The 6000-nt window shown below is 42.9% G+C and overlaps 1 long non-coding RNA gene across 1 annotated transcript; it reads right to left on the bottom strand.

Annotated features, from left to right (window-relative positions):
* Positions 1–4850: 4850 nt before the first annotated feature.
* On the bottom strand, positions 4851–5256 carry LOC145428923 (uncharacterized). The gene is made up of 2 exons (XR_013909276.1): positions 5128–5256; positions 4851–4925 (listed from the first exon to the last, which is right to left on the bottom strand). It is a non-coding gene; the product is annotated as an uncharacterized LOC145428923 (long non-coding RNA).
* Between the last annotated feature and the right edge of the window lie 744 nt (positions 5257–6000).

Genomic DNA, 6000 nt, shown 5'->3' on the forward strand with positions numbered 1-6000 from the left:
CTTTAAGCAGGTCACTCGTTCGCACGGCAATAACTGCTGCTGATAGCTCAAGCCTGGGTACTGTGGTGACCTTTGTAGGAGTCACCCTGGCTTTGCCAATAACTAGAGAGCAGTGGACTTGGTTTGAAACACTGATTGCTCTCAAGTAAGAACATTCACCGTACCCTTTAACACTCGCATCTGAGAAATGATGCAGTTCATATCTTTCGACCTTCTCAAAACCTTCTGGGAGATAACAGCGCTGAATTTTGATGTCAGCCAGGTTCCTTAAATCCAATAGCCAAGACTCCCACCGTGGTTTGAGCTCTTCTGACAGTGGTTCATCCCATCCAACCTTGTCTTGACACATCTGTTGGAGTATTTGCTTTCCAACCAGAACAAATGGTGCCACAAAGCCGAGAGGGTCATAGATGGATGCCACAGTTGATAAGACTCCTCTTCTGGAAAGTGGGCGTTCATCCACAATCACTCTGAAATGGAACTGGTCTGCAACAATGCACCATTTGATTCCCAGAGCTCTCTCAATTTGGGACTCACCAAGAACCAAGTTGCGGTTTCGTACTGAATCTGCACGTTCACTCTCTGGAATGGATGCAAGTACCTCATGATCGTTAGAAATGAATTTGTGAATTCGCAGTTTGCCAGCACTGCAGAGTTGCCTTGCTTCCTTTACTAACTTAATGGCTTCATCCTTGGTTGCGACACTTGTGAGCCCATCGTCCACGTAAAAGTTTCGTTCAATGAACTGAATGGTCGTTTCACTGTAGTGACCATGTCCTTGGGCAGCAACATGTTTCAACCCAAAGTTTGCACAACCAGGGGAAGAGGCAGCTCCAAATAGATGCACTCGCATGCGATAGACTGATGGTTGAGCCTGGAAGTTTCCATCGTCCCACCAGAGAAATCTCAAGTAGTCCTGGTCCTCTGCTTTGACGTGAAACTGATGGAACATACGCTCGATATCGCACATTATGGCAACTTGTCCCTTGCAAAAGCGACAGAGAACACCTATCAGGCTGTTCGTTAATTCTGGTCCGGTAAGAAGGTGATCATTTAGTGACACGCCTTCAAATCTTGCTGAGCAGTCGAATACAACCCGTATTTTCCTGGCTTGTGTGGGTGATACACCCCGTGATGAGGAATGTACCACACAGGACTGTTGTTAATTTCTCCTCTTGGGACCTTTTCTGCATCCCCATTTGTTATGATTTCACTCATAAAGGTCGTGTAGTCCCTTTGATATTGTTTGTTCTTTTCAAATCTTCCTTTCAAACATCGAAGCCTATGGACTGCACACGTCTTATTGTCTGGGAGATTTGGTCGATCTTTCTTGAAGGGGAGCGGCATTTCACAGTGACCATCCGCCTTGATTTTGATTCCTTCTTCCATGATGGTTAGGAAACGCAAGTCTTCCTGAGATAGATTAGCATCCTCTACTCTTCTCTCACTGAAGTCAGACTCAAGCATCCTCAGCACATCTGGCGGTGAAATGAACTCCTTGACTTGGGTTCGACATATATATTTCACTTCGTTTGTGAGCTTCTTAGATGTCTGGAGGTGAGGTTTCACTGACTTCATGACAATCTTGTGACTGCTTCCTATAGCATCACCATAGTCGACACATGGGCTAACACAACCGACTATGCTCCATCCAAGATCTGTCCTTTGAGCAAATGGCTCATTGTCTTTACCTGGGACGACCTCTCGGGGCAGCAAAGCCTGTGGACAGTTGTATCCTATGAGAAGCCCTACATCGCACTCAATCAATGGAGCGATCTCCTCTGCAAGATGCTCTAGGTGTGTCCAAGCTCTTGCCGTTCTTGGTGTAGGAATGTGACTTAGATTGGCAGGGATGAACTCTCTTGAATAGGTTACAGGGAGAGAAATCTTCTTTGATGAATAGAAACCTCTCACCTGCAGTCCAACTAACCTTTGACTCGGGATGATTGTATTTCTGGATGAAAGTGTGGAGAGTTTTAACTGCACAGCCTCCCCTTTCATTTCCAGAGCTTCTGCCTTATCTTGCATAATGAATGTGGTATCGCTTTGGTTGTCAAGTAGTGCATACACAAGAATTTCATTCTCTGGGTTACTTGATGTAGATAGCCAAACTGGGACAACCGTAGAGGAGTACATGCTGTCCATACCTTGCACTACTCTGTTTGACGTGGCTTCATTTGATGGTTCAGGAGTATGTTTGCTCTCTGTTCCTTCCGTTGACTTAGCATATTTTGAGTTTTTTACACTCTCCCCATGCTCATCACTGCCTTTCTCTCTTCTGGTTGCTCTTTCACGGTCTTCATGTAAACATGTTGGGTGTTTTTCCTTACATGTCTCACAAAGACTCCTTCTTTTGCAGGTCCTTGAGAGATGTCCTGGTTGTAAACATCCAAAGCACAACTTCCTTGTCTGAACAAACTTAACGCGTTCCTCAACTGGTCTTTCCCTGAACTTCCAGCATGTCTGTATGCCATGATTGCATCTTTCACAAAAAGTGCATTTCTTACGTTCTGCATTCTCTTCAGAGTTGCTCGCAAGCACCTTTGCACCAATGTTTCGTGCCTTTGTTATCTTTACCTTTTCACCATCATTAAACTTCAGGGCATGAAGAGAAGTCACTGGGTTGCAAGCTATTTTTGCTTCCTTTGTGATGAATTCCACGAACTGACTGAAAGTAGGAAACACATTACAAGTTTCTTCTACCTCGGTCACCTTCCTGTTCCAACTGGCCACCAGCCAATCTGGCAGTTTTGTTAGAAGTTTTTGATTTTCATCACAGTCGTTCAATACTTCCAGACCCTTAATCTGGGACATTGCAGCCTGGCAGCCTCTAAGGAAGTCTGAAAAATCCCTCAGCTCAACACTGTCTTTGGGTCCGATTTTGGGCCATGCGGCAAGCTTATCCTTGAAAGCTTTAGCTATCACAAATGAACTTCCAAACCTTTCTTCCAGGATGTCCCATGCTGAGTTGTAAGCTGTATCCGTTCCTAATAGGAAGTAGCTTTCAATGGCCTTTTTTGCAGGTCCGCCAACATATTTACGAAGGTAATAGACTCTTTCCCCTACTGGAATGTTTTTCCTGCCTATCAGGGTTTGAAATGACATCTTCCAATCGCTATACCTTAGTGGATCACCCATGAAGATAGATGGTTCAGGTGTTGGGAGACGGCTTACATTAATAGACTCTGCTATTGCTTCAGCGAGGACTGTGATACTATCTGCTTGGTGTATCACGGGATGCTCACGTGGACTCCTTACAACTCCTGGAGATCTATGTTGTTGAGCTGCGTGGTTATGAAGTAACTCTGTTATTTCCTCATCCGAGCTTATGTCTTGTTCATAAACTTGGAGTCGTGCCTTAGCCGCACTTAGCTCCTTAACAGTCTGTAAGCGCTCTATTTGTCTGCGTTTCTCTTCCAGTGCTTTCTTTCTTGCCACATTTTCTTCCTCTTGTAATGCAATCTTCTTTCGAATTTCTTCTTCAAGACTTTCAAGTTCTTGTTGCTCACATTCTATCTCTTGCAGGACCTTTAGTGCAGCTTGTGTAGCAGCTAGCTCTGCTACGGCCTCTTGTCTCTTAATGGAGGAAAGGCTTGACTTTTGTGACTTTATGCTGGAACTGCTTGCAGAGCTTAGACTTCTTTGAGAGCCCTTACTTGTGCCTTGAGAAGCTGAAGATGAAAACACTGAACTAGACTCAGGCCGGACTAAATCCTCTATCTGAACGTCTTCGTTATCTTTATTCTGAAGGTAAGTGGTTGCATTGTCCAAGATTATTTTGGATACCGCGTCACAGGTGTCTGCCCTACGACGGATCTCACTGTCTGGGGAAGCACATTTGCGCAAATCTTCATATGCGTGTTTCACATCTGCTGATGCACAACTTAACTTACACATCAAATCCTTCACAACCTCAACAGAGGGGGCTCCCTTTATCATTTTCTTAGCTTGCTTGGCGTTTGCTTTCCATTTATCATAAGTTGTAGTGAAACGATGCTGAAGTTTTTTTGACTTATCATCATGCAGTTGCTGAGCCTTTTCAGTAAGCTTTCGAGGTCTTTGACTTCTTCGTGGCTCTTCTTCACATGACTGCTGTACATTTGTGGCACTACTATCCTCAAGTAAGTCGCCGTTCTTAGTTTCATATTCAGTTGTTTGATCCATTCTGCGATGTTTACTTATTACTTGGCACAAAATAAATTCTAGCTATACCTTTAACAGACATGCGGTTTAACAACAGACCAGCTCAATTGCCTGAAATATTAATAGCTACAAGCTTAACCTTGTCTTTAGGTGAACTTGTCCAAAACATCAAGAATGGATAATACCTTCAAGATTTTACAACACCTTAAACCTTAATAAAATATCTGAATGAACACCATCTTGAGTCGTATAAATATGGTGAACTTTGTTCCTAAACCAACAACACATACGACGCAGCACTTAATTCTACAACACTTCTAGCATCCAAATAACACGAATAGGTAAAATGACTTCACCTATAAAAAATCTTATTAGACAGAACCATGAACTTAGAAAGGAGATATGCAGAGCACAGATTACTTTCAGTTCTTACAGTGTTCCGTTAAACAGTCGTCAAAGTTGACCCACTTCTTAACATTTAACTTGTTTTAAATGCATCACTTAAAGGATCGTCCATGTAAACTTCAACTGTTTGCTGCTTAGGTTAACTGGCGTATGCATAGTCTTATCTGTCTGATGCTAGCGTGCGATGAATTTCTTCTTGCTCAGTGGATGACGACACCGCTACTCGTCTCCTCGCCTCATGCCGAGCAGACTGAGTTCTCACTGTAACTCCCTCCAAGTTGAAAAACGAACACAAGGCGTTCTTGATTTACTGGCATTTATTGCACACGGGCGCCACCAACGATGCCACCAGAGATGCCGTAACGATGCCGTGAGAACTGTACAACAACATAAAATAATCAATTTCCGCCGTACATTGTTCTCATAGAGAATAAACAATAAGGTACATCATTAAACAACACAAATGCTTACAATTTACCTTCACAAAATGCTAACATATACACGTGGTTACCATAAACTCGCTCGCTCTATCACAAACAAACATCTTATTTTCTATCACAACATATACAAATTGCATACCTCATTGGCCGCATTAACTTGCAGGGGTTAAATGAAACGCTTCTTGTAGTGTCACTCTTTCCCATAGTCGAACACTCCGTTGCATACGTCTACATGTTTCTACCACCACCAGAGAGAGACGAAAAGCATGCTGCGCTCTACCGAGTGTGGCGTGTAACTGAAAATATTGTCACCCCAAACAACAGACTAAACATTGGTTCCACCCCGGAAACATTCTGTAACCCTTGTAAATGTATTTCCAGCCAACAACATACATTACATCACACACATATATTAACAATAAAGTATTTCACTTATTCATTGTAACTTGAACCATAAAATTGTCTCAAATTGCATAACTGCTGCTGACGGCAGCCACAATCACAAAAGGGAGACTTGAGACAAAAGGTAACCACTGTGACAAAAGTACAACATGCCCTGGGAACATACTTGTCTTTGAGCCGAGGTTAAGGTCTGAGATCTCACTTTGTCATTGTCAATGGAAAATTGTAGTTAGTAGTCAGTATAATCTTTTAATGATATAAGTTGGCATATGGTAGAATACTGAATGTAATCACTTGTGTTTTAGAAGTATATAGTTGGTGGCATATTGAAAGAATGTCTCATCCTAGGAGGTCTGTAACATTCCAGGGTGTTCTGGCGTTCACCCCCACATCCTAGGAGTATGGGAGAGGTCGTACCTTGTCTTATTGTTTTACGGTAGGATTAACGTAGCTATGTCAGTTTTAGTCTAAGTGCCTTTTTACATATAGATGAACTGTTGGACTTTCCAGACCAGCAGGTTAAGGGAAGTTGTTTATGGGGAGACACACACACACACACACACACACACACACACACACACACACACACACACACACACACACACACACA

Source organism: Astatotilapia calliptera, chromosome 1 (genome assembly GCF_964374335.1).
Source record: "Astatotilapia calliptera chromosome 1, fAstCal68.1, whole genome shotgun sequence".
Taxonomy (NCBI): Eukaryota; Metazoa; Chordata; class Actinopteri; order Cichliformes; family Cichlidae; genus Astatotilapia; species Astatotilapia calliptera.